The sequence below is a fragment of the Gouania willdenowi genome, chromosome 9 (genome assembly GCF_900634775.1).
Source record: "Gouania willdenowi chromosome 9, fGouWil2.1, whole genome shotgun sequence".
Lineage (NCBI taxonomy): Eukaryota > Metazoa > Chordata > Actinopteri > Blenniiformes > Gobiesocidae > Gouania > Gouania willdenowi.
In genome coordinates, this window is record NC_041052.1 from 24506767 (window position 1) to 24517361 (window position 10595).

Below are 10595 nucleotides of genomic sequence, written 5' to 3' on the forward strand. Positions count from 1 at the left end.
GGTTTGTTTATCGTCACATTTGTTTCAAACAGGAAATATCAGCTCTGATACTGGGCTGCTCCAGGTTATAGAAACTGGAAAAAACCATTGATGATACTCCAGTGTCAAAGTGGAGCACAGTATGCTGTCCAGTGGTTTTATATTTAACGACAAGTAGCTATTTTCTGTTTACATAGCTGGCTTGCATCCAGTGGAGAATTGTGCACATAAGATTAGCATAATAGGTGGCCACCGAATTTGCTAATATGCTTCTGTGTATGAGAAGGCATGCAGAGATTTGCTGAGCAACTGACAATATTGTAAAGAATATTCCAGAAAAGCCTTAGTGTATCCTCATATTTCCAGGACTTGTTTAGTACATGATTGTGCAGCCACCCCAGGAGCAGAGAGGTTACTCCACATCTGGAGAAATGAGTTTGACCCTCTCAAAGGGCACAGGAAGTTGCCCCCGAAAGCTGCAAACAAAAGCAGCAGTGGCGAGCACGAGCCCAGAGCGCCATTCATCGCAGCTAATGACTTGTTCATTAAGAGTGATGATGGATAAAGACTTCTCATGCTGAGATGAAATCAAGATTTATATGCGTTGTTTCCTCACCCAACTTGTGGGAAGATCATCATCATTTAATTCTATCTCTGCGGCCGGTGATGGGCATCCAGAGAGCGGGCTATCAAACGGTGCAGTCAGCTGGCAAAATCCAAAACGTGCCGTTGGCACATCTGGAGCTTGCCGTCGCAGCTGAGGGTGAGCAATGGCTGCTGGCGGGTGGCCAAATTACAGGCAGAGACGCTTCAGGACTCCACAGCCTCCATTCTGGCTTCTCCTCGTTTAGATCATCATCATTATTTATTTGCTTATTTATTATTTTTTTCCATTATGTGTGCTGTGTTGCATTTCAACAGCACTTTTTTTTTTAATCTTTTCTCACGCATCAGCGCATTATCAGAGCGTGCACGACCCTCGACCCACCTTTCTCTGTAGGTTCTTATCTCTCGCTGAAAATAGGCCCCAAGACACTTCATCAGTGTCCTTCACCTTGCTATCTCCTGCTCCCAACTTTTATTAAAACTTCAGCCTTTATCAGCTACTGGGTAATTCAGGCATGACAAATTGGGCACCAGATGCCACCTCCATTTGAGGCTGCTGTACATCTCTTGCTCCCCTATCAAGGCAATGGGAGGTGGCGGGCTGCAGCTTTGTGGGATATCCACCTTTAGCCCAACACATTGTGCTACTTCAACAAACTTCTGTCATTCATCTAACTGCAGAAAACTGTTTGCCATTGCAAACAAAAGTTTGTTACCATACCGTTTAGCCTAGCTTCTAAGCTTACTATTTCAATGTACCATTAAAATATTTTTAAAAAATGGTTTTCATTGACAATTAGTTGTAAGAGTTGTAAATTCTATTAAAACATACATATATATATATATATATATATATATATATATATATATATATATGCACACTAGCGCAGAACTTTTCTTATTCCATAGCTATCTGGAATACCCATAATACTGATGCACAGAGCAGGGGCGGACCGGGGTGTGGGGGAGTGGGGAAGTGGCCTGGGCGTCATTGACAGACCAGCCCACTTCATGTGCGGTGTGGGGAGCCACCCAGCCAGCAACCCGAGTTTCATTTGATGTTCGCTGTGGACCATCATCATATAGTAATCATTAACTTGAACCCTTAAGTAGCCACAGTAAAATAATTACAATAGTAAAATGATTTTACAGCATGTAGTGATTTTAAGTCATTAATACATTAAAATTTGGTCGTCCCACCACCCCAACCAAGCTCCAGTATCCCTTATATTTTAAGACAATTATGTGATTAGAATCTGGTATAGGCCTACCTTTGTTGACATTGAAATGCTGTGAACATTCCTACTAGGGCTGGGCGATAAGGACCAAAACTCATATCTCAATATATTTTCTCAAAATGGTGATATATGATATAAATCTTGATAATTTCCTTTCTAATAAAGTCTGACCACAAAGACAATTCTGGGTTAAATTTGCTGATGCAAAATGCGACACAGGCTCATTTATTAACAACTGCACAATATGTGCCACTTTTGTCTTTTTCACCTCTAAGGGACAGCACGTGTGAGTGAGTTCTGTAGTGGGGCTTGCTAAGGGGACGGTCTGGGATAGGACGCACTCATTAATCCATCTAACTAAGCTTTACATGTTGTTCTGACAAGTAAAAGCAGCAACTCTCAAAACAAGTATTTTTATACAAAATACAATATCTATCGATATATGCGATATTGTAGTTTTAGAAAACTCGATACATCTTGAATCTTGATATATTGCCCAGCCCTAATCCCTAAATTATAATACAGCCAAAATGAAGACATAAAATGGTATTTGAAGCACATGTGTTTATTTATTTGTACTTACAGTTCATATACAAGTCAACACGTTGCATATTTACTGTTAATTTCACGTTGCTTGTCTTTAAGTTATACATTTACATTTTATATTATTACATATTTTCTTTTAATTTCTCATGCTCACTCATGTGGTTCTCTGGTATTCACTAATGACTTATTTTACACAAGTGTTAACATCCTTTAACACTTTTTGAGTGGTTCCTTCCCTCGTGGGAGACGCTAAAATCTCAGTTACTAATCTTGCAGAACGTGTAACTGCTGTTTATGAAGGTATACTCTCTGTTCCATTTACCAAGGTATTTACATGAGTTCTTTGTTTTTTTTCACCAGAACGTCCTCTTACATCCATTCATCTCTCTTCTGAGTTGTTTCCAAGTTTGTTGCCACTAATTTCGCGAGAACTGCCACCCAGGCCATTTCAAGCGCCAGTTCTCGCAAGGCTAGTGACAGCATTCAGTTTAGAGAGGCAGAGGAATGTTTTTATTTATTTATCTTTTAATTATTATTACATTAAAATACAAGATATATACGGGAAAATACTAATACAGTACGATGGCGGGAAAGAGGGATAAAATTCAGGAGTGTCCTGGCTAAAACGTGATACTTTGACAGGTATTATTCCCCATTTCTTTTTCTCACTTTCATGGCCCGACTCAGCGGCCCACCGGCAGCCCGCCCGCCCTTGGTACAGAGTACAACACAAGAAACGGGAGAACCTGAGGAGAAGTCGTTGCTGTGCTTCGTGGGCGTTAATCTGAGTTAAAGAAAAGAAAAAACACCGAATGGAAAACAACAGCACAGTTGCAGCTAGCACGGACAATGGTCCAAGTCTGAGCAGACAGCATCTCCAATCCACACTGGACAAGATGACAGGGTTCAGAGCCAAAATGAATAAGTCCATGAGTGACAAATGAACAAACTCGCTGGCTAAGTGAAATGTAGTGGCTAGTCGACCACTCTCGGGGATAGAAGCTGTGTTACACATAGCGTCGTCTGACCCAGCTTATGAACTGCTATGTAGAAAGACAATTTGTTTTTATTTAATTACCTGCATGCAAGACCTGAATAGTCTTTTAAAACAAAATAAGGTATTTATTGTTCAGTTTTGCAATAGTTCGCGGTTGGAGCACAACGTGTGACTTAAACCTGACAGTCCTGCATTTTTTTTTTGTTTTTTTTTTGTTTAGGTCAGATCAGTTCATGAGAGGCATAATCTGAAGCAGAAATCGACTAAAAACCTGCTCACAGTAAAGAGGATGTTGTTTGTTCATTCATGACTTGACTGAAATAGACACCACACATCTGCTCAGCTGTGGGATAACCTAAGGTTTTAAGTTGAGAGGCCTGCACAGTAAGAAGCGGCTTGGTTCAGCAAACTGAAACCCTTGAATTGTATTGGTATAGTGATACAGACAGTATTCATAGGATACGGTCCCTACCTAGACCTGCACATCATCAGCTCCTGAGGGGATTCTGTGAGGATCCTGCCTGTAAATAAAAATCCATGATAGAAGGGCAGCAGGCGTGAAGCATGAGATTGGAAAGCAAAGGCATCACATTGGGCTGTTGGATCTTAGTAATGTTTAGCAACACATAACTCCACACAGACCCCGAGTTTGGTGTGAACCAATACACACTCACATGCTCACAGGGCCAGCCATGCATGTGAGAAGCACTCTCAAACACTGTATTACACCGAGCAGCTCCCTTTTTTTTTACAAATATATTGGCTTTCAAATTATCTCCCAGTCTGTTGTAGTGGTGAGCTCCTGGTTTGACTGGGAATGTGATGAGTATCAAAGCAACACTGTAGATCCGCTCTCATTAGTGCGTTTCACTGTAATTTCCCTCTGACATCCCAACGTTTGGTCCTTCTGTGCCCAAAACACCAGTGGCTGGCCAAGATGCCAGCTGTGTTTGAGGGCTGAAATGTGTTTTTAGAGCTGCTACAGGATGGTAATGTGCTGCGCAACATGCCAGCCCATGAGCATCCCGAGGCAAACGGGAGAAGCAGTGGTTAAAAAGCAGGCTAGTGTTGGGCCAGAGCCAGTGAGTAATCTACAACATAAAGGCACATTGTAACCGTGGGCGATCTTACGAGATACACTTCCCAAATGACATCATTTTCTTCAGGATCCTCCTGTTATGTAGTGCCAGCTCTATTTGGCCCTTAAAGGCAATGTTTGTCAATTAACATTTACAATTAAAGCACGCTTTATGTGGCCCCGTTAAGCGCATTAGCAAACAATGGATAAGATTGTCAGTGATGTTGCAACCATTATATTGGCCACAGCTATGATTTTACTGCGACTGCCCTCTGAGACAAGGCTGCTCTGTGATCCTTTCACCACACATTTACCAAATGGTTTGATAAATAAACCAATTCCCTGCCTGAAAAGCCTTTCATTTTGGCAATTTGTTACGTCAAATAAGTTTCCTGGGTGAACTGGACTTGGGTATAGAGGTCCATGATAAATAGGACCCATTAAGGAAGAATCTTCGAAAACCTTAAAGAGAAAACATACCTAAAACAAGAGCATCATTAGGAAAATGAGCAAAGACCTGAACCTGAAGTGTTTCTGAGCAGAGATGAATGATGGCATCACACCTCAGTCCATTATAGCCTCTATTTATACACTGGGACACATTGGAGCAACACTAGTTAGAGGCTTCTCTCCAATTAGGTTATTAGAGGTCTGGGAACCATTTTACTCAAGGAAATTTCACAGTCGAAATTGTGTCTTCAATCAAGCTTTAGTAAATCTGTCATGATGCTGTTGTTTCTTTGTTTCTTTACATTACGGCCACCTTATGTTCTTTAGGTTGTAATGTTTATTTATTATATACAGAAAGTGTGGGTTTGTCTAGTGAACATATATTCATTTATCAACCCATTAATTCATGCAACTACATTTGATCACAGGCAAGGATTTACTGTATGTGGCATACACTATATGGGTCAAATGATTTTGTAAAAAAAAAAAATCATATAAGTTCTAAGAAACTGATCCTTCCAAATTGTAATGTCTAATATATATAAAAAGAATCCAATGGTGCACTGTACTTGTGTAGTTTGGATGAATATTTTGAGATATGGACAATTTAGTGAGTAGGGTTTGTGTCCTTATTTCTCTTCCTTTTTCAGCTTCCAATATCCCAAGAACTACACCACATAGGAAACTGTAATTTAGTACAGTAATACATCCTATCTGGTGGACATGCTAGCTCTTCAAAATTGAAAACAAGTTTGTTGGGGTTTCGGGCTCGAACATGTTTGGGTCTTTAGTAAACAACTTTGCATCTGCCTCAGCTCCCTATGTACAGTTTTGAGCCATGTACATAGATTGTTCAAATCACTAATGATAAGTAAGATACAGTATATGCATTGGTTCTTGGGTGACCATTTACTATTTTCATTGGTCCATAAATGCATGTGGGAATGTGGGAAAAAAGTTGTGAAAAATTAATAAACTTCAAATGATTATAAGACACAGAGGCAAGCTACAATGGCCTCGTGCAAAGGATTTTCAATATTCACGAGTAGTTAAATAAGTTTGACTCCAAAGCTGGAGTCCAAAATAAAAAGGAAGAAGTCCTATAAAGAAAAAAACTGTTTTATATCCCAAAAAAGAGTAACCTTTATAAATTTAAACAGAGATTTTTTTTATTACATTCCCACATGCAGTTATGGGCCAATGAAAAGAGTAAAATAAGTATTTTTGGGTGGAAATTTTAGAGACTGTCATCCAAGAACCAATGCATATATTTGACTAACCATTAGTGATTTGAACAGTCTATGTACATAGCTCAAATATAATAAAATTACAGGGAGCTTAGACATATGGAAAATGATTTCCTGAAGGTCCAAACATGTTGAAGACCGAAACCCCAACAAACTATTTCTGAATTTTGAGTGGCTGGCATATCCACAAGATGAAATGTATAGCAGATATTTTTGTATATTCTGAGAGAGTAGGTGAAGCTGTATTATTATACTAAATTTCAGTTTCCTATATGATGTAGTTCCTGAGATATTGGAAGTTGAAAATGGAAGAAAAATAAGGACGAACGGAAAGTCGACACATACTCCCCTAACTAAATTGTCTATATCTCAAAAAGTATTTGTCAGATCAAACCAAGAATTTACAGTGTGTCTATTAAAAGGTAAAAATTTTAGAATTTTTTGAGACTGAAGTGCTTGGGCCTTTTGCGAAATCACATGGGATGACCCAAATGTGTTATTGGATTTGTGGTGCATTACTTATATTTGTTAAATTTTTATAAGTTTTGGAATAGATATTTAATGTGTGTATTGATTTCACATACTAAATTTGTTTTGATTCAAATTTAAACTGCAAAAAAATTATTTTCAAAGTTCAAGTTTGAATGGGAACACAATTTCTGAGAGGTTTGCATTCAACACATTCATGTAAATATTAGGGAAAAATACATCAATGAACATTCAACTCGTTTGTGACATCGCAAAATGTAGATAAAGTACTTTTTAATTGTATGTGCAGCTTCTAAATCATGTCTCATCCCTACTAGAAAAGTTTACAAATGTCTTCCAGTTGACCAGTCTTTGTCATTTGAATCTTAAATCTGTGTATTTCATAGTGCTTTTAAAAGAAATACACTTTAATTATATTTGAAAATTTGTTTTTGCACTTGTTATCTGTTTGTTTGTGTTTTGTACACATGATTACACATACAAATGCATATTCAGTAGAGCAGTTTTGTGTCGCACTGAATTGACAAATTACCTGAATTGAGCAAAAGTTAAAAACTAGAAATTCAGATATTTTACAAAATAAGTCAAGGGCAATATTCTTGAAAATATTTTTTGTTATGCTTGGAGTTATTCTATATACATACTGTATACATATGTTTGCCATTTAAAAACACTGCACCAAACAGCAGATGAAAAGCTTATGAAAGTATGGAGGCATACTGTATATTTTTTTTTGTGAGTGGGTGGGTCCACAGCCTTGGTACCAAACGTCTCCACGATGATTATCGTATGGTGTTCGCCATGGTGAGTGTTTGTTCTTATATTATTTTATGTGTTAAGATGCTAGCAGCTAACAGTAACAGCTATAATGTTAAAAAAACAAAACAAAAAAAAAACATTTAAAACATCTTTACGACGATGTTGGCCTGACGATCAAGGATACAAGAGGTTTGTTTGTCATCTACATACTACTGACTAGTACTTCATGATATGTAGTGAAATAGCATTAGGGTGTTCAGCTTTTACTGTGCACAGTGATCAGCAGGGGTGAAGAAAAGAAGATAAATAATATAGAAAATGAGCATTTAACAACAACCAAATGCTATATAAACACAGCCACAAAACCAAAGTTAGCTCGCTAACATACCTCCGACCAGGTGGTCGCTACAGACATGGGGATCAGCAAACTCTGCTCCTCCCGATTGTAGATGTAGGTTAAAAATCCACTTTTCATGGTGTTGTTCTGTGAGCTTTTTACATTTTTCACCTTTGTGAACGACAAGCTACGGTAGTCTATAAAATGTTTTTTTCTTTTTCTCGGTTAGAACGATTGGAGCAGCCGTAAACTCCACAAAATATGGGGATTTTGATTATTTCAGATGGCAGATTCTCAAGCTACTTCACTTTCTGCCCTCCATCTCATTTTTGCGCTTTTGCGATGCAGCAATATGACATCACGTGAAAGCAACCTATTGGTTGACTGCTTCCAGTGACGTGTATTATGGTAAAGTTTTTATCCAATCATATTTCAGCTAGCTTGTGTTGTTGTCAGGGTCTATGAAATCTACCTACGGCCTTCAGAATCAACAGATCAGGTGAGTGAATGGACACAGTCAGTTCTGATAGCCAATCAGATCTCGTCGAGTAATAAAAAGTTTGTCTCAGGGCTCCCAATGTAGAGTGGGCAGAGTGGGGTGCGGGGGCACAGCCCGCGAAAGCCCCCCCATGACGCCGACACTGGGTGAATGTCTGATTTTGGAAAGCACTTAAGGACCAATTTGGTGCTAATTAAAATACTATATAAATCAAGTCCATGTAGCATTCATATATAAATCCAAGTTTCCAGAATAAAAAGTACCAGATTTTACTCTTTCTTCATCCAAGCCAGTGCATGTGAGCCAGCTGACAAATAGTCCAGGACATACTTTTAAATTCTGGGCCATGAGTTAAAAACCTCTGCAATAATGTGAGGTAGGCTGAAGAGTGTTTGCTTGCACTGTGTGTGGAGACGGGTCAGTGTGCAGCAGTGGAATTCCCTCTCGATCTTCCTTGTCGTGGGACGTGGTGGCCTCACTTGTAGCCGAGTGAGGAATAAAGGATTGCCCTCTGTATTTTTTCATTAGACTTTCCTTTTGTTACTGAATACATAAATCCATTGTGGCGAGATGCAATATGTATCATGGCACTCCACCTGCGGACGTCTCATAATGGCTGCCATGTCCCTCCAGTCAGGGATGATAAGTGAACCCCCCATGAATGTTAATGATAGTGATCATTCTGGAGCAGCCCGCCTCTCCGTCTTCACTCACAGCCTGGGTGTCACACACAGGGTGGCAAGGTTCAAGGGACTCAAATGAAAACAAACACTCATGGAGGTAAATAAATAAATAAAGACAAGAATAAATGAATGATGGACTGAATGTATGAATACATGCATCCCAACAGAAGAGAACAACACACTTTGGACCACAGCCTTTAAAAAACAACATTTGAAGCCCCCGTATTATTGTTTGTCTCATGTTGGTGATTAATAATTGTATCATTTGAATGCTAAACTCCACACTGTTGTAATGCTTTTATGCACAATGACTTATCTCATCATTTACTGGGCCCAGTAAGCACTGGGGAGCAGGTGGGTTCACACAGATGTGGCTGTTTACATGGCCGCAATAGTCTGGGCTTCATATCTGGTCATTGCCCATAAACGGCTCTGACAACACGCGCACTTGCTCCACCAGACAAAGGTTTGACTCAGCTAATTAAAACTGACAATAGTGAAATCACAATAAGCTTCTATCTATCAAGTGCTATGATTCAAATAGGAAATGAGCTGAGGGTCCCAGTAATCTTTTACATTACCAGCAACAATAGCGCTGCCTGGTAACTGAACACAAACTCTAATAAGATGGAATTTGAAAGCAGATTAGGCTCATTTTCCACCACAGCCTCCACCATAGACTGTTTTGACCAACACACCCAGCTCGTGTAGCAGGCGAGGGATAGAGTAAACACACAGTCCATGCCAGCTTATTCCCCTCTCTACGTCTCTTCGCCTCCTCGTGGTCTAACTTTGCCAAAGTCCTTGGAACTTGCCAAATTATGGTCACGCCTGCTTAGCCTCCTGGACTGATTGTGCCAGAAAAGAAAATAAGACACAGATGTATACAAACTATTGGTGGTGCCAGTGGAGAGACAGCTAATGGCTTTATCTCGACCCTCCTATTGTGAGCGAGCACAGGTGGGGATGATTACAAACTTCTCTCCTTAAATTTGAGCTGCAGTGCCAGTCATCAACCTGTGTACATCCAACCTAACTGTAACCATGGTGAAGAAAAGGAAAATATCACTCATTCAGTAGCAGTTCTCAATGCAATCTTGTCTTAGTTTTGGTTTTATGAGAAAAGGTCAAGATGTCAGAATTATTTCTACTGTTAATCGAGTTCAAATAATGAAATTCATAGCAATTATATCAACTTAATTGGGAGGTTTATGCGCCTGCAACATACAAAATGTACTTTGCATTTATTTTTTTGTGAGATATTCCAGCCAACATTTCACTGACCCAGCAGTGTCACATTCACAGGCTCCTATTCTTACTTTATATACAGACAATACACCAGATTTGCTTATTTATCATCATGCCTCAGCCTTTCACACTAAGGTCCTACTCACATTAGGCAATTGTACTCTGGCCAAGCACATTTGTCACCTTAAAATTTGCATTACTTGTCCAGTGTGAGTGGAACTGCACCATGCATGAGTATAGTACGCTTGACATACACAACAATGGTGTCCCGATCTGAAACTAAAAATGGATATTCCGATATACTGTATATTGTTTTTATTCAAATTATTTAAAGTTATTTTTTAGGGTTTTCTCATTCATTTTGTTGAAATGTTCAATATTTTAAGGTAAAAATGTATGTAAATTGGTTAGTAATAAATGAGTACATTTTTCTCATACC